This window comes from Strigops habroptila, chromosome 3 (genome assembly GCF_004027225.2).
Source record: "Strigops habroptila isolate Jane chromosome 3, bStrHab1.2.pri, whole genome shotgun sequence".
Classification (NCBI taxonomy): Eukaryota; Metazoa; Chordata; class Aves; order Psittaciformes; family Psittacidae; genus Strigops; species Strigops habroptila.
In genome coordinates this window covers 79,079,886-79,098,384 of record NC_044279.2, presented here as the reverse complement: position 1 = coordinate 79,098,384, position 18,499 = coordinate 79,079,886, and the positions used below count along the sequence as shown (strand labels likewise).

Below are 18,499 nucleotides of genomic sequence, written 5' to 3'. Positions count from 1 at the left end.
ATAGGAAAGGAGCTTGTAGGTATTTAATTCACCTGGCAAAAATCTGTCTTTCCAACGTTCTGAAAACATGTAATATTTTTATTTGAAAGTAGAAACAATATCAAAGCAAAATAATAATGATTATGAGGATGTTAATAGTAATAATTTTTTTAAAAACTCCTGATGGTATGAGGCTGTAATCTCCCATTTTAGAGGCTTCCTCTCCCATAAGTTTTTACATGGTATGATATGCTACCAGATATCCATATTCTCCTGGCAAGCAGACCCCCTTCCTCAGGCCCAGTGCTGTCTAGAATATGCCAGGCTGGACCTTACCCACTCTGCCTACCAGCAACGAAGGACAACGTAGAGACATTGGGGTCTTCTGAATCCCTTAGCATGAGAAAGAGTCCTCCTAGGCATTGGTTTGAAACGCATCACAGGACATCTTGCCTTTTTCTAGTAAATCTGAGGTGGAAACAATGCTTACCCCCTCCTCCTCCTTTCCCCTCCATCTACAGAGTTCCCCACATGTAACACATAGGATGGGAGAGAAAACTCGAGGATACTAATGTAACGTTGGGGAACAGATTGGCAAGGTGGTAAGTGAAGCCATGATGCAAGTTGTCAGTTGCAGGCTGAAGGTAGGAAGGATGTGCTTGAACCAATACCAAACTTTCAAGAAATTGGTTTTTCGAGCTGGTGTGGTGCCACTGATGGCTTAAATGTAGCTCAAGTATGTCCCAGGAGGAGCCAAGAATGTGTTAGAACAGAGGAAGCTCCCCTGCTTTCATGGACTCCAGTGGAGCAAAGGGAGCACAGAAGTAAGAGCATAGTGTGCTCTTACTATGTGTGCTTTCCACCTCCCAGACACTTACCAACTCCTTCACTGACTGCCACAGACAAGAAAGTGCCTCTCAAATGCTCTTGCTTGGCCCCAGAGGCAGCAGAACTAGGAGGGTTGAAGGACACCATATGCACTCCCATCAATCCAGGGCACAGCGATTTTCTTGATTACTTGGTTGTTACTGTGCATGCTGTTCAGCACAGAGCAAAAATCTCTTTCCACGGATTTACAGTGCTTTTTAGAGTATTCTTTTTAAACCTCTGTAAATTGCACAAATACTAATCTGCCCAGAGTTATTTCGTAGTTGTTCAATATCAAGGCAGCTTTGGGCAAGCGCTGATTTAAAATTTCTGTGGAACTTGGTGCTGGCGGGAAAGGGGTGATGCTGCTCTGCAGGTTTCTCGCACCTCAAGAGAGGCTTTTGGGAAAGCAGGAGTTTCCTCTTTTCTTAAGACTGAGCTTAAACCAAACCAGTCAGCCACTTAGCCACACACACACATGTCCCAGGTAATCCTAAACCGGTGAGGCCAGGCAGACTAGACCCAAAAGGAGCAAGTGAATGGAGGAGGCAGGAAGGTTGCCTCATCCTTACGTTGTTTTTTGTTAAAATGTGCCCCCTGGAAGGCTAGTAAAACCAGTAAGGGCTTGTCCCTACCCTGTCTCCTGCAAAGGGCTCCCTTGGTGGTGGGGGCTACAGGACAGCTGCCTTCAGGGTTTCTAGTTCCTCGAACAGGGGTTCGAGGAGACGAGAGCACCAGAAATGTACACGCTGGAAAAGGGTTGGCTCAGAGCACACCTGGATTGTGAAAGCAGCCAGGATTATCAGGAGGCGGGATAAACACAGCTGAACTTTGTGTCAGGGATGTCATGGGAAAAGGGCAAAGAAGAGAAGAGGCACCATTCGGACCCAGGGCCTTCACGTCACCATCCTATGGGCTTGCCAGGGCTGTAGGGCTTCACATGCCTGGCCAGGGGTGGGCACAGAGAGTGCAGTAAACCCTTTGGGCACAGACGCAGGCCAGTGGTACCAGAGCCTGGGTCAGGGAAGGACTTGGCAGGGTTCACCTCCCAGATGCTCCCTGGCTTGCCAAAAATCCTCCTTTTTTGGCAGTTGGTGCTGACACCACCCTCCCTAAACAAGGTGTTTCTCTGGGAGGGATTCACCCTCTCCCCGCAAGCCATGTAGCCCTTGCTGTGTATGGCACAGGAGTGGTAAATGACTCATTTACCCCCTTACTAATAATAAATAATAATAATAAATGACTCATTGCCCCCTCCCTCAGCTGGGGCAGGAGATGCCAGGGACTAGCTGTCAGCAAGGGAGAGCACACTGTCAGCTGGTGTGGCTGCTGCTGGGTTGTGTCCTCCTTCAGGCTCTGGAAGCAGAGGTGCTGGGAAGCATGCCCAACTCCCATGCCTGCCAGCCAGACTGACCATGGACCAAAAAGCAAGCACTGGTGTCCTGGGGTGGCAGGAGGCAGCTGCATGGGATCAGGAACCCATGACATTTTGTAAGCCCCTTGTAAGCATGGGGCACCCTTTGCACTCCCCAGCCTTCTCTGAAGCAAGTGCTGAAAAAGCTGCATCCCCTCTGGCCTGCTCCATATGAGGGATGGGTCACTGGCAGCCACCCCTGTCTCCCTCCCTCAAATGTCCCCTTTGTTGCATCTGTCCCCTCCTTGTTTCAGTATCCAACAAAGAGCAGCATCAAGTGGTGACTCAAGCTGTGCCTGAGTAACTGGGGCTGGTGGGGAGGCTGGCACATCCTTGTGCACCCGCTCTCTGCAGGCTCCTGGTCTGCAGACTCCTGGCACCAGGGCATCACTTTAAGCGGATCTGCTCCCCAAGGAACAGAATCACAAGGCCACATCTCAGACATGGCAACTGTTGGCCCAAGTGTGCATGGTTCTTCTGTGGCAAAGGTATAGATGGTGTGTCCAGACCCCAGTGACAGCAATCACCTCCCATACAAACTGTACACTGTAGGTTTCAGTGTATCTCATCACACTGGACCAGAAATAGAGGTACCCGAAGAACAGAAACACCCCCAGTTTTCCTGTCCCTGGTACAGGTAAGGGGAACAGCTGGGAGCAGAGTATCCTTCAGCCACCTCAAGTAGCTGCACTACAGCCTATGAGCAGCACTTAGAGGGGACCAATACCCAGAGGAGCAAGTGGCATCATCAAAGCATCATCCCCCCACACACACATATCCACCTGGCCAGGTGGGTTGCTTAGCTTACACTGTTCTCAACACACATACTCCACAGGGAGGGACTGGCTTAAAGACAAACAAGATCTAAAAGCTGCCAGTGTGTAGGTCACATGTAGGTAACATGTGGGATGCCTCTTGCTTTATTCTGCCCCAAGCTCCCTTGAAAGCATAAGCTCCCACATGTGCAGGAAGCTGGTGGTTCTGAGGCAGAAACAGCACCCAAGGCCACTGGTGAGCTGAGGGCTGCAGCAACAGCAGTCACTGGGTAGGAAGTTCAAAGGCCCCTGCTGGCATTTGCCTGCTTTCTGGGGGACTCTGTATGCAAAATGAGGTGTGCCTCCACAGTGGCAAGCCCAGCCCTTGTCCATCAGCTGCTCTGCATCATTCCACCCAGGCTGGTTGATGAGTTGCTGGTGAGCAGCTGCACTCCATGAGTCTGTGCCCTTACTGAGCCACCCAACCACGGGGACTCAGGCCCCTCTGCCCCAAGGTTGTCCTTGCTGCTGCACTGAGCAATGAAGGTTAGTGGCTGTGGGAGTCTCTCCTGGGGAGTCTCTGTCCCACACCAACCACCTTGCTCCCTCTGTGCCTGGGACTTGTTCTGTTTCCTATCCCTGCCTGCAGCACACTCACCATTCTGCACCCAGGACCATCCCATGTGGGACCATCTCTCTCCTCTCAAGTCAACATGCCCTGACACCCACAATTTCTAGGAAAACTGGTATTTGCTTGGCCTTTGCTATGGCGATGAGTGAAGCACTGTGCTATATGGGAGTGCCATTTTCTGCAAAAGGCTTTCTGAAGTGCCAGGCATGGAGCAGGAACTCCCCTCCCAGCTGGCCAGGCTGATCTTACCTGGATCTCTTTCTGCGGTCATCCAGGGCTCTGCCTGGCTCAGCTGATTCTCCCATCCAACCAGTAACAGGTGCATTTGAGCAGAAAGCAAAGGCTGTGCCTTGCAAAATAGGTATCTTGTTCTCTAATGAGTTTAGTCAAGAGGTAAAATGGAATGCTGTGCCTCCAGCATATAGTGCTGTCTGCTGTTCCCCCAAAAAATGGTCAAAAGTGAGGCTCAAATGCTGGAGCAAGAATGTGAAGAAATGCTGAAAATTTTGGGTGAGATCTATAGCCAAGGGGAGAAAGGGACCTGGGTAGGTACCTTTTTGTAGGTACCTACAATGAGCAGCACCATCCTTGGTTCTGGTGCTGTTCTTTGTTCAGTGCTGTAAGAAAGCACATTTCCCTGCAAATCAGCTCTTCACTGGTTTTGCGAGACTGAACAAGCACATGTTTGAATCTCAGAAATTAGGCATCTTGGTGCTGTTCAGTGTCTCTTAGTCATCCCAGAGCCACTCTATAATCGGAGTAAAGAGACTGTTCCTGTAGGCACTCTGGTTTTAGCAACGTCCAACCATCCTCTCTCACTGTCTATTTGCTTGGAAGGAGCCGACCGTGATCCTCAGCCACCTGAGACTGGTATCAAGGGAGCAATGAGGCACGCGGGGCCTGGGATGCTCTCAGCATCTGCCTCGTACCCACGGTGGTCTCCAGAGCAGTGAGCTGCATCCCACCCGGCTAATTCTGGACAGAGTGAAAGCAACCCCCTCGCAAACAGGGAGGAGGCTGGATTTAGGTTTCTGGGTCCTTAAGGGAAGCGGAGGCAACGCCAAGAAAGTCGGTGCGAGGAAAAGAGCCGCCACCTCAGGGTTGAAACCCGCCGGGCGACTCCTCCTGCCGTTCCGATAGCGGGCGCCAGGTGGCGCCCTTGCTCCGCAGAGCCCAGCAAAGCGCCTCAGGGCCCCGCGAAGGGAGGATGATGTGGGGGGAGCTGCTCCCGTCGCAGGCTCGGGGGGTCTCCCACTTTCTGGGGCCTGGGACTCCTTGTTGTAATAATAATTAAAAACAAAACAGAAAACCCAGGGTCTCATTAAAGCTTTGATATTAAAACCATTAAAAAAAAAGTCATTTCACGGCTTTTCGTTGAACTTTGGCAAAATTTGCAATTTTGCTCCCATGAAATGATTTGACTCAGCTTGTTGCAATAAAAACAAAAAACAGAAAACCAACCTAAAACTTTCCAGCCTAAAAAGGAAGCTCTTCCACTGTGAAGTTCAGCTTGTTTTCTACAGCAATACAAAGAGCTTGTCTCTGAACTCATTTTATTTTAGTCACAGTTTGGTTTGATTTCAACCGATGTCTTCCTGACTGGCCGCACTTCAGCTGTTGGAGAGAAACGACTGCCTGGAGAGCCTCCTGCCCAGGTCTGTCCATGGGCAAGGAGGATCAGTCAGTCCCCAGAGCCTGGGCCACAGGCTGCTGGTGCTTCACGAGTCTGGAGGAGAGGGACAGTCACCGAGATAGGGCAGCAAATGGGAAAGCTGGCATGGTTCTGGCAGCCTGGCACTGCAGGCAGACTATGGCTCACCAGCTGCGCCCCCTCATCCTGTCCAGCCTCCCAGGCTCCCGAACCTGAGTGATTGGGAGTGTTCCAGTCAGCAGGACAGGAGATGCCCAGTGGCAGAAGCAGTGGTATCTGGCTGTGATGTGGGCAGAACAATTTAATTACACAGGGAAGCAGCAGGTAGCTAACATTGCAAGGAGCTGCAGGAAGATAGCATGACTTGTCTGTGCCCCTTCTCCTCCTTACTCAACACTATCATCATTGCTACATATCGAGGTTGTGTTATGGTTCCCCTTGGTACATCCAGACTACTGTGTTTTAAATGGCAAATGATTTCTGTGAGATAAGACCTTGGCAGGGCCAGGATTAAATGCAAGTCAGCTCGCAAGCAGATGTAGTCACTGATGCAAGGATTTGTGTGCTGACTGGGAGGAGAAAGGATAGAAAATGTATGGATTTATCTACCTGGCTCTACTGAGAGATCTATGGACAAGTTGAAAGCATAAGGTTTTTCCAGCACAACAGACCTATCTGTGAGTTTCTGGCAGTGTGGCAAGCTATTGGGTTGTGAGAGCCAGGGTAAGCTCAGTTCTCCACAGCATAGGCTGCTGGAAGGACTGTGTAGCAGTTATAACTCTGCTTCAAATCACCGGGAAGTTGCCTCCACAGCTGTGTGGAGTGTCACCCTCCTGTCCTAGGAGGAGACAGCCTCTGCCTCTCACTGTGCTTTAGTGTGTTCTCTGAAAGAGGAACTAAAACCTGTTTAAATCTGTTAAAGCGAGGAGCTGCAATCTGGAATCTCCTCTGTTCCACTGTGACATCAGGATCTTCAGTAACCAGGCAAGGGCACTACGAGATCAGCATCCACTGTGGACACACAATCCCATTTCTGCCAAAGTGTCTGGAACACATGAAGGTGAACCATTTTTAACCTAGCCAAAGTGTTTGAGTGAGTTCATCCCGATCAGTGCTTCGTATCTTGGTGGCTATCACATTTTCCATCTTATGGGAGGAGTCCTAGAGCCCAATTTACCAAGGCGTCCAGCCTGGCTCTAGCTATGAGTGATTCTTTCCAAATCCTGGAGACAAGAGGGGTGGAAGGAGGGAAAGGTCCTGTCTATTCAGGTTTCATTATGCATCTTGCCCTTTTATTTTTTTAATATCATTTCTCTTTATTGTCTGGTGGTAATCTCTAAAAGTGGAATCAACTTTGTCTATATTGAATGAATGAGGAAACGCTGAAAGAAGCTGTATTCTCATTTACAGGATCCCAAAGAGATGAAACCCTTGATAGTGTCTCGCCTGATTTCTCATTCACAGTGCACTCTTCAAATGTAATCAGCTTTTGGGGTATGCTCTGCCTCCAACTGTGCGTACAATGCTCACATTGAAATTAATAGAAGCATGATGATACATTTGAAGTGAGAATCTGGGACAAAAAAGTTAAATTCTTGCTGGTAAAATCAATGCAAAAGTTTCTTTGGCTTTAGTTCTCATTTTAGAAGCATCTGTATGTCTAAGGCTGGAAAGAATAATTTTTATGGGTCTATGTGTCTTAGCAACATCCTAAGAAATAAAAAAACATGAACTTTGGAAACACTTTATACAAAGCATTTAGAAATTTAGCAGAGATTTGTTGCTGTGTTTAACCCCACTCTCTCAACCCCAGTTTCTGATTGATGGGATCATCACGATACATGTGGACAAGATGCTGGACCTGAATTTGTATTGGTAGTCTCAGATCTGGTATTTAGTAATTCTCTGGTTTGATGTTGATGTTCCAATTGAATTGCTAGGAGTCCTACGGGAGATCTTTCATGTAGTTATCCTCTTCCCTACATTCAGGGCACAAGGTCAAGAACAGATTCCCACCATGCCTAGATGACTGCTCACCTGCATACCCAGGCTCATCATTACCTGTCAGTGATGGACACCAGTCCCAGCTGGCAAGTACGTTGTCTAACCTGGGAGAAGGGGCTGATCACAGCATGGAGTATCTGGCTCTTTTTCCATTCTCCTTAGGTTTAACTCTTGTCATTGGGTGTTGATGAGGTGAAGATGAGCAGCACAAGATCTCAGACCTGAAATTGTCCTGATCTCTTTGCAAGGGTGTAAGGAAAAAGGGCCCAGCAGATTGGTGGGGAGCCGGACAGGGAGATTGTCTCTTCCTCCTTGGCTCACTCCTCCAAGTTAGTGGGCAACACAAATCCAAAGTGACTTCAACCAGGACATGGTCCCTGTAGGAGCAGTGCTATCTTCCCCACAGCTCCATGCACTTGCTGCAACCACTCTCACAGCAGTAGAGCATTGATCCTTGACATGCTCCTGTCCTTGCAGATCTCTCTGCATGCAGAGAACTGAATAATTTTTTGCATAATTAGCCTCTCCACCAGTTAAAATGCTCTATTTAGTCCTCTCTGTCCTGTAAACCAGCCTCTTACCAACAGCTGGTTTACAGGACAGAGAGGAGTAAACAGAGCAGGACAGTCTTCTGAGCAGCAGCTTTACTCAGAAGGTCCACTACTATCAAGTGTTAGTCAGTGGGGTTTAAAGTCCCTTCCTGAAGGAGGATGCCCTTTCAGCTGGCACTGACCATTTGCTTAAATGGGAATCTCTGTAGGAAGAAATGAGGAAAGCCAAATCACGTGGGTGCTCTCAGGGCATGAATTAAGGGGATGCTTGGGATAGGCCTTCACATTCAGACTGTCCTGTCCTTCCTGGCACTGACTGAATTGCAGCCCAAGTGCAGAAGATGTGTGCAGCCCACATTAGCAGCGGGACTGCAGGCTCTCTGTGAACTCTCCACCCTGGTCCTGACAATTTGCTCTGTCTTTGTCCTATTAGCTAGATGAAGCCAGCACAGGTTTCCCAGAACAAGGGGCATGCCTGCCACTTCTGCTATGCAAAATCAGCCTGCAGCAGCTTGCTGCAGAGATTTCATAAGAGGGAGGAAGTCATGGGTTAGGGGCACTTCGTCAAGGGTTTCTCTGGCTGTAGAGAGAAGCTTGTGATCCTTGTCTCATGAGCTGGACCAGAACTGTGATCACGAGCAGATAGCAGGGTGGAAGGGAGAATCTCCCAGTCAGGCAGAGCGACCTCCTGTCTCTGTGGGTAGGACAGCTGAGATGCAGCTCCCTGCACCCAAACCATCCATCCACTGTGGCTTCCTACTTATCCTCCAGCAGGTACCCCAGCCAAGGGGAAGAGAAAAGCAGGAGTGGGATCTAATCCTGTCACCTTGTGCCGACAGTGAGCATTCATCCTTTGCAGCTTCCTCTCTGAATCTGTAGCACTGATTTTCCTGTCTCGGCTCTGTCCAGCTCTGCAGGTGAATTCCTGAAAGCGCTGTGAACTAACTGCACTTCCTGAAGGTCTGAAGAACAAGGACATTATTTACTTTAGTTGTTGATGGGCATCAAATGGTGTGAAAGAAATGTATGCCTCAGCTCCATCACTGTCTGGGTCCAAAATAACAGATAAAAGAAGAAAATCAGTGGGAGTTATCGTTATATGGAGTTGCCATGGAAATAGGATGAGAGAACTTGGTGAAGAGCTAGCACACAATGTCTCCAGGAGGGCATAAATCTCCTGCTAGCCTCACTCCTTTTTATCACATTAACAGGCAATATTTCTTGCTTAAGCAAGAGGTGGGAAAACATCAAAGCACAGTTCTGACAGTTTTTTCTATCCCTTGATTTCTCTGACCAAGACCTCCCTGACCCCTCAAGAAGTAGAAATGTGAACCCTAGTGCTATTGGAATAGAAACCATTTGATAATTTCAGTTAAATGATAAGAGGGATGTACTTTTCCCTAAAAAATATTTATTGGCTTTTGTGAAATCACATGATTTATTTTTTTCTTTTTAATGTACCATTCTAAGACTTCTCAAAGACAAATGTCATAGTTCATTAAAAGGATTTTCTTTAATGCTGCTTTCTAAGGAAAAGCATTACAATTGAATCACCTTAGAATTTCAGTGAAGTTGTTGTCTTGTGCTCTTGCACTATTCCAGAAAGCCCATTTTATTCTCCTCTCTCAGTCACTAAACCCTGCAGTTAAACTGCCATACCCCCTCTGGTCAGGACAGCACAACCATGTCTGCTCGAGCGCTATTATCTTGAGACTCCACAAACACAAACACAGCTCTGAGGCATGATGTTGTGTGGTCCTGGCATCCACCAGCGTACTCATCCAGTTCTCATTCTGCGCTTCCTGGGGGGCTGCAGGTCACTCCTCTGGAGGGTAGTTCCCAACCGGGGCTATCAGTGGTGGCTGTGGCAATCTGACACAGAGTAAACGACCACTTGAATGCTGGCATCCAGCTGCTTGTGAGTACAAACAATGAGTGTGAGTGAATGAAACCAGTTCTGTTCTCAAGCAAAATTACTGTCTTCTCCTAAAAGGCCTCACATTGCTGTTGCACTATCATAGAATCACAGAATCACAAACTGGTTTTGGTTGGAAGGAACCTTAAAGATCATCCGGTTCCAAGTCCCCTGCCACGGGCAAGGACACCTTCCACTAGACCAGGTTCCCTATGCCTAGTTCCTATCCTTCCCTAGGGCTTTGGACACTATGAGGTGTGACTGAGCACCTTTAGAAGCCTGCAGCCAGGCTCCACAGAGGAGGAGGCAGACAGGAAAGCCTGAGGCAGGGCAGCAGTGAAACCTCATATTTGTATCTGTTCCCTCCCAGAAGTACAAATGCTTTGTCCCTGCATCAGTGCTGCAAGGGCAAGTGAGATGAAAGGAAGCAGAACAACAAGAGAGGAGGCCAAAGAGCACGGTTCCCAAATGCTGCCTTAAGAGCCAATTCAAGTTATGTCCCAGATACTGACCCCAGTTCTGGCTCAGAGCACCATTTCAGCAGCATCACATTTGTGACTCCACTTGCAAAAGCAGGGACCCCAAGTGATATAAAGCTCTCCATTTGGAAACCTCTCTCCTACAGAATAGCTAAAGCTGTGGAATTCATTTGTGTGAGGTGACAACTTTGGCCCCGGCTGCTTCTTTGGCTTACAGGCATCACATTTGTCATAATGGCAGTAATTTCAACTTTTTCCCTAAAGCTGTCTTAAAAGAAAGAAAGGGATGGGGGGGGGGGGGGGGGGGGAAGGGAAGAAACATCTCTTTTGACATCGGCATTTCTAAGGCAAAAGTCTTAGAGTTATCTAATGTGTTACCAGCAACCAAGATTTCTCCTCAGAACAAAACTTACGTGCTAAGTTCTTGTTGATTGTTTTGTCTGTTTGCTCAGCATCAATTTAAGATAAAATTACACACATAATTTTATAAATGCTATTTGAAAAGCTGTGAATACATATCATGCATATTTTGTGCTAAAATTGATCCATTTTTACCCCTGTGAAATGACAAGTCCCAAACACTGAATAATTCCAAAGGGGCTATTTTTATGGCACTTGGTGGTACGTTTGTTGCTGAGTAGCAGCTCTCTGTCTATAGCCATGGGAATAGACACCATTTTTAGCTTGCCATCATTCTGGAGCTGGATTCATTCCAAAAGAGTTTGTCATAACAGTGGGCTGTTGAATGGCTATTTATGATAAATGGATTTGTAGATTATGGGATCAAGTGTTTTGGAAAACAATCGTGTTTCTCTTCACATCAGGGCTGTCTGGGGAGCTCCCATTCATCCCCTTGCTGCGTCTCCCCGGACAGGGAGCTGCTGTCACCAGGAAACTCTCTGACTGGACAGTTGCCTCATCTCCCTGATGTGTCTGGTTGTATCTTGTTCTTTCAGTACAGTTATCTGGAAGCAGCTGCCTTCAGTGTTTCTTCATTATTGTTATTTTCACACCTTGCTTTCCAAGGAAAGGGAAAACATCCAGAGCCTTTTCAAATGTTTTCAAATGCTACTGCCCTTGCATCAGGAGCAGAAGAAACTTGAAAGGTGAAACAAAAATCCCTGTCTGTATCTATGAAATTTTTGCTACATTCTGTGCATTCTGGGCTTCTATTCAAAATAAACTTTTTTTTTTTTTTTTAAGAGCCAAAACCTAAATCATATGCTACAGAAAAAACCCTGTATTTTTTCTCTCTTGTTCAGAAATAGTACCATTGCAATGTAAAATAAATGAACTCCTGCTGCCTGTTAACAAACCAGCTCTGTGGAGACCTGTGTCCAGCCAAATAACCCTCCTGATTCAAGATCTGGACTTCATTCTTGGATCCAGAGAGATCTCCTGCAACCATTAAAAAGCTGATACCAACAACGCCTGGAGCATGCATCTGAGGAGCCAAGTGTGGAACAGGGCATTGCCTGCCCGAAGGCAAGTAGTGCCACCACCACACCCAGGGAGATGGGAGAGGTGAGGCATGAAGATACACAAGGGTCAACACATGGTCAGAACAAGAAAACCACCTCTGGCCATCCTGTATGCATGAAACTGTACCTGTTTTTCCCAGCTGTATTTGCTCCAGACCCATTCAGCTCAAGCAGGCACTCCAAAACCTGCAGGACCGCTTCCATCAGCAGGTTCCCAACTGGAAAGCGTTTTAAGGCAGGTTCCCAAGACACTGTATCTCATACAATCAGCGTTTGTGGTTTTTACTCCCCTTGGGGCAGGGAAAGGAGCTCAGAGCAGTCTCAGCTGCTCTTGTGGCTCAGGATTTTGGCCCTCCCGGGAAGCAGCGCTGAGGATGTCCTTAGAGGAAGAGCACTGCTCTCCACGAAGGCATATACTAAAGTCTTACACAAAGCAGATGACAACACAGCTGATGGACAGTCTTGCTGGGGATTTCCAGGGAGATATTTGTTCCCTGGGCCCTGCTGCAGGGAGGTAACACCATCTGGCTCAAGGCAGAGCTGGAGAAGCTGGTAGACATCTCTGGTTCCTCTTCTATGTTTAACTGTGTTGCATCAACCACAGCATAAGCCCTATTGGAAGGGGTTTGGCAGTCTCCCCGTTCAAAATCTGCCAGGGCAAAGGGTTAGTGAGTGAGTTATGGGGCACCCAAGACACCATGTCCAACTGACCCACCCTCACACCACCATCCCCTGAGACAGCACCAAGGCTTCAACCTCCTCCATCCTACACCTCCACAGGATTTTTCCTCTCCCTCCAGACTGGGTTTCCCATGCATGGGTATCAGTGTGCAGGTGTGTCATGGTTTAACCCCATGGCAACTCAGCACGATACAGCCGCTCACTCACTGCCCCCAGCGCCAGTGGGATGGGGGAGAAAATCAGAAGAGTAAAAGTGAGAGAACTCATGGGTTGAGATAATGACAGTTTAATAGGTAAAGCAAAAGCCATGCACTCAAGCAAAGCAAAACAAGGAATTAATTCACCACGTCCCACCACTGGCAGGTGTTCTCCAGGACAGCAGGGCTCCATCATGTGTAACGGTTATCTGGGAAGGCGAACACCATCACTCCAAACATTCTCACCTCCCTTCTTCTTCCCCCAGCTTTATATGCTGAGCGTGACATCATGTGGTATGGGATATCCCTTTGGCCAGTTGGGGTCAGCTGTCCTGGCTGTGCATCCCCCCCAACTCCTTGTGCACTCCCAGCCTGCTTGCTTGTGGGGTGGTGTGAGAGGCAGACAAGGCCTAGACTCTGTATGTACTGCTCAGCAGTAACACAGTAGTGTTACCAACATCGTTTCCAGCAGAAACCCAAAACATAGCCCCATACTAGATACTATGAAGAAAATTAACTCTACCCTAGCCAAAAGCAGCACAAGCTGGAAGCAAAGCATTGGAGAATGAGAAGCATGATTTTACATTACCCCAAATAAACACCATTGCAGTAACTATCCTCTTCAAAGTACCCTGGCTAAATAAAACTACAGCTCATGAAAGAGATTTCAACAAGCCAGCACATGTTGATTTGGAAAGATGTTCCCTTGCAAAGCTGAGTCATAAAGAGGATTGAGAATCTCTGCAATCAGTGATTAAACAGCTAGAAAGATCTGCCAGCAGGAAAGTGTGCCCAAAATTGTCACGCAGTACACTACCTTTTATTTCAATGCTTTGCTCTGGGTAAAAGGTTTCATTTGTTTCATTTTTCTGAGAACAATGCATTTCAAATTTCAGATTCTCTCCTGTCTTACTCACAGCAACATTCAATTCTGTTGATCTTGTACTTCATCAGTCATATGGGAAGGTGACTGAACTTACTGTCTAACGGCAGAAGATGCTTCAATTGCTTCTTTGGACTCCTATTAGAAATGACCTTAAAATAAACACTAGGGATATAAAAAAGATTGAACAAGACTGGAAAACTCTGGAAAAATACTAAAGGGAGAACAGTTGCCATGGCAATGCTTCTCTGTTTTCTCTTGGGATAACCAAAGTATGTGCTGAAGGAGGCACTTTCCCAACACATACCTCACTTAGACCCAAACCCACCTAGCTTCCAAGTCCAGGCACAGGCAGGATGGGCGATAGAGCTGCCCATGTATCACAAGCATGGGCTCTGCTGTCCCACCACAAGGAGCCCCAGTGTCAGGTCGATGTGACACTGCACACCCAATGCCACAGTGTCACCTGAGTCACGATGCAGGTCAGGGTGCTGCAGCACGTGGCTGAGGAACTGCTTTTCCACACCTGCTGCCTGTCGATGGCCTCATAGCTCCAGAGCATCTCTGCTGCTTCTTGGTCCCCCAAAGCAAGTGGGGTTAGCAAGAGGCTCACAGTTTATGATATCCAGCTGCATCATTTCGTGGCCTCCCAGAGGGTAAGAAGGGCCACTGCACTTTTAAGTCCACACTGCAGGCCAGCCTGCAGGGAATGCAAAACAGGAGGCACTGGCCTGATCCTGTGCTTGGTACATAGCAGTGAGTTGATCTATACACATGAGAATCCATATCCTCAAAGACACCAAAACACCTAAATCCTAGTGGTATCTTTCAGGATGTGGTCTCTGAGATCTTTTCACTTCCATTTGTACCTTTGAAAAATCTACACCTAAAGCTCAGGCTCCTCAAGCCAGTTTTCCCACCGGGACTGCACTGAATATACCTCTGAGGCTGTCCCAGGACCTTGGGATGCTGATCAGCCAGATCTCACCCTCAGTCTAAGAACAGTGCAGCTCCTTCCACCCATTCACTCAAGTTTCTCCTCATGGAAATTGGGGGGTGGGCAGCAGTGAGGGGTAGGGGAGCAGCATGCCCCCAACTCTCACCTAGGCATAGGGTCTGGATGTGGAATTAGACAGACAGCACCTTAAGAATCAAGCAGCATTTGCACTGATCCATCTTCTGCAGCAGCTCCCACAGAGGACTAGGGAAAAAAAGCATCCTCCGTGGCTGAAACATGTCTCGTGCAACAGATTCTGCTGAGAGCAAAGCAGAGATTATGAATGAGCTGACAAAACCAGCCTGCTGCTGGCATAGGCATCAAGCAGAGACAGAGTAGATACACTGGAAGTGTTTCATCCATTACTGTCAGAGAAGTCACTTTTACCACTGATCCTGCTCCAATAAATCATGTTGCCAAGCAGTTTTATAGAAATGTTATACATCCAAAGCTACTTATGGTCCCATTAAAAGAGATACATTTCTTTTTTAGCTCAGTGTGGCTGAAATGCTGTCACAGAAGAAAGTGAGTTGCTGCTCAGAGTGCTATTGTAAAAGAGGTATTATTGTAATTACAGCGGGAGGGACGATGTGAGCTAGGAGCCACCATCTTCTTCCTCTGTCCCATTGCTTTCGGGCAGCCTTGCAAAGCTGAATATTTGCTATCACAAGCACAATAGCTGCTCACGCACCCTTTGCCATGGTGATTGATGAAAATAGGGAAATAATGATGTTACTTTCCCATTCACCATAAATCACCCGTTCCCTCAAAGTGACTGGAGTATTATAAGTTTGGCCAGATTTATATGAACAGCTTAACCAATTACCTCTTTCATAAAGCCTGTCATCTTCTTAATGCCGTGTTAGATATATTTAGGCATGTGTCTACAAAAGAAAGTATTTCTTTCCAAAGCTAACAGAGCTCTCATTCTAGCAGACTTAAAACCTCAGTTTGCAAATGTTCGCCCTGTGGCTGTGTTTGCATTAGCAAGTTATTCAGTGACAGCAGAAGCGAACCAATAGAGCAAAGAAGAGGGTCTGGAGGTACCTACATATAGACTACATATATACATATACATTCATACATATTTATACAGATACACACTTTCATATATATAAATATATATGGCTTGCTACCCCTGAGGCCAGCAGGAAACCTCTCACAGATTGTGTTACTAACCAGTGGAGTAGCTTAGGAAGGTGGTATATCCAGCACAGCTAAATCTGCATGGCATGTGTATAATTCCCATCAAGATTATGCTTTCGAATTTGGCTCTGTTTAAATGTGTCTCCTCCTGTGGCCGTCACACAGCAGCTTTGCATAGCACTGGGAAGGGCCTGCCCAGATGCTAATTAGCAGCAAGGCCACTCCTGTCTCTGGAAGGCAGAGATAATTCCCAAGGTCATTATCCTGCTGAGCCCATCCAGTCCAGCAGGCAGCCATGGAGATGCTCCACTTCACTGATGAGCGGGGCAATGCGAGATGGGCCATGAGCAGTGATGCAGCCTTCACTACACAACCCATCACATCCCAGCTGCTGACAGCACCAAGGTGTCTAAACAAGAATAAACCTCTGCCTTTCAGTTTCTCCTGCACTGTCTTCTTCAATCCACACACAACAGCTAACTTCATGATAGCCTGCTAACATCAGAAGAGCACCAAATTTGCCCCATTTCAGCATTCGCTTGAGACAGAAAACAGCACTGCACAGGCACAGAAGAGAAGCAAAGAGGTCTGTAGGAGATTGGCTGCACTATTATCAGAGAATAAACTGGAGGGTGCAGAGAAAAAGGTGTTGTTATTTTTAATATCAGTTCAGGAGCCAATTGCATGTAACAGAGCGGCTGTGACTACTCTGGCTTCAGGGCAAAAGCCAGTGTGTACCTCTTACTCCTGGCCCCAGCACAAAGAGGTTGCTGGAAACCCTCTAATGTCAACAAGGAGTCTGGCTGTCCAAACAAACATGCACCTGCAGTGACGGAGGTGGATCGAAAAGCTGGCTGACTCAGCTGCCTATGGTGTAGAGAGACAACGTGCTGGAAACCCTCAGCCAAAGAGCATTTCTGCCCTTCCACATGCATGGAACTCCTTGCCATAGACTGAAAGGATGCCACAGACTGAAAGGATGCCAGAGATAGTAAGTTTACCTTAAGTCTAAAATGAAGCTGGACAAACGCATGGGATAAAATCTATCTGGGCCCACCAAGCACAACAACAAAAATCCCTGAGGCACATTGCACTACAGACGGGGAAATATTTAGAGGTCGTCTCAGCCCCCAGTTGCACTGATTCTGTAATCTGTCCCTGGTGGCCACTACTGTCCATCACTGGCAGCAGGGCACTGAGCTGGATGCACCTCAATGTGACAATAGTCTAACATTTCCAAATAGTAGGTCATGTTGAAAATCAGTCATGAGTATTTGCCTGAAAACAGTCCATGAACCCTAGCCACAGGAACATACAAGTGAACACACAATTTTCTTCAGGTAAGCAGCCCACCTAGTTTGTACGTTAACACAAATACATCAATCAAAGCTTCTCAGTGGCTGGAACCAATGAAGAAGGAGATTACTCCATTAGCTCGCAACTCACACAGTCATATAACGCAGTGCCACACCAGGATACCTAAAATAGCAATTTATTGGAAAAAGCACGACTATTTATAGATGCTGCAATATGATTAGTACCCCAAACAAAAAGATAAACTGGCAACCTAAAGTCTTTTCAAATCAACAACTCCCACTGAGCTCACAAAGTCAATGATCAGCACAGAAACTGTAAATCACAATTTTATTATTTTCTTATTTATTTAAAAGCTCTGGAAAATGCAGACAGAACACAGGCAGCTTTGTGTGTACAGATGTGTACAGAAAAGGCAATTCAGTTTGCATAAGCTTTTGGTATCAGTTAACACTGTTTATGAAACTGTACTCTGCCCACTGCATGCAAACAGCCAGCACCAGGGCAGCGCAGGACAGCCCATGAATGATTACTCTCATCATAGGGTCAGAAGCTCTCACTCGCTGATCAGAGTGTATGCATGTTATGAAATAAAAACCTCCATGCTGCTAAGATATGCAGGTTTGTTACTGGTCCTCCTAACATTTGAGATGTCACAGGAGAAGTTTTGAGCGATTCTGGGATTTTGATCGCTGCAGGACATTCATCACCAGCAGCCAGAAAAGACTGTATCCACAGTCTACACACAAAATGAACCTGGGAACGCATAAACTGGCCAGCACTGTGTCCCTTCATTCTTCACATCACACAGGTGAAAATAAACTGGGATATCAATAGGTCCTTTTGGATTTAGGGATGGCCTTAGAAGGGCCTTTGCTCCTTAAAAAACTGCTTCAAAAGATTAACACTTTGTCTGCCTTGATTTCCCTTTTGATTCCTCCTCCCCTGCACTGCAATCAGTAACCACAGCCAATAGGTTTTCCCTTGGCTTTTTTTTTTTTTGTGTGTGTTTTTTGTTCCTGCTGCTTGTTTTTTTGTTTTGGGTTTGGATTATTTTTAATTAAATAATATCGCTCTTTTTACTCATTCTGACTAGCTGCTGTTACACACAGGTGAGTGAAACTCTCTTGTGAGGTCCACAGCAAAGCTCTGGCTCAGCAAGAGAGAAAAGGAAAGCACATCAGAACCTCAGGTTTTCTCCTTTTACTGCTGGGATTTGTTCTCAGAAAGCAGGTGTGTCAAACAGCTCGACCAGCCAGAACCTGGCGTGCTATCTGACAAATCTGTTTCCAGGGGGGAAATCACTCTGGGGCTGAACTTTGGGGCACTTAAGCATCAGAGGAGCAAACCTCTTCTAATGGAGGTAACAAATTACACAGGCACTCACAGCAGCACGGTGTGTGAGTGTGTTCCCACTGTGGGCATCTTGCTGCCTCCCTGGCAGAGCCAACAGCTAAAATGCTGGTTTGATGCCTAACAGTTAAACATTTCCATCTTCCTAAAACAAGGCCCACCTTTACTGCTGGATTCGAAGTTTCCAAAAGGCTACTCATT

At 47.0% G+C, this 18,499-nt stretch overlaps 1 long non-coding RNA gene across 1 annotated transcript; it reads right to left on the bottom strand.

Moving 5' to 3' along the window:
* Positions 1 to 11,271: 11,271 nt before the first annotated feature.
* LOC115604739 lies at positions 11,272 to 16,835 on the bottom strand. Its single transcript, XR_003990396.1, has 3 exons — positions 16,699 to 16,835; positions 11,676 to 11,677; positions 11,272 to 11,371 (listed from the first exon to the last, which is right to left on the bottom strand). It is a non-coding gene; the product is annotated as an uncharacterized LOC115604739 (long non-coding RNA).
* Between the last annotated feature and the right edge of the window lie 1,664 nt (positions 16,836 to 18,499).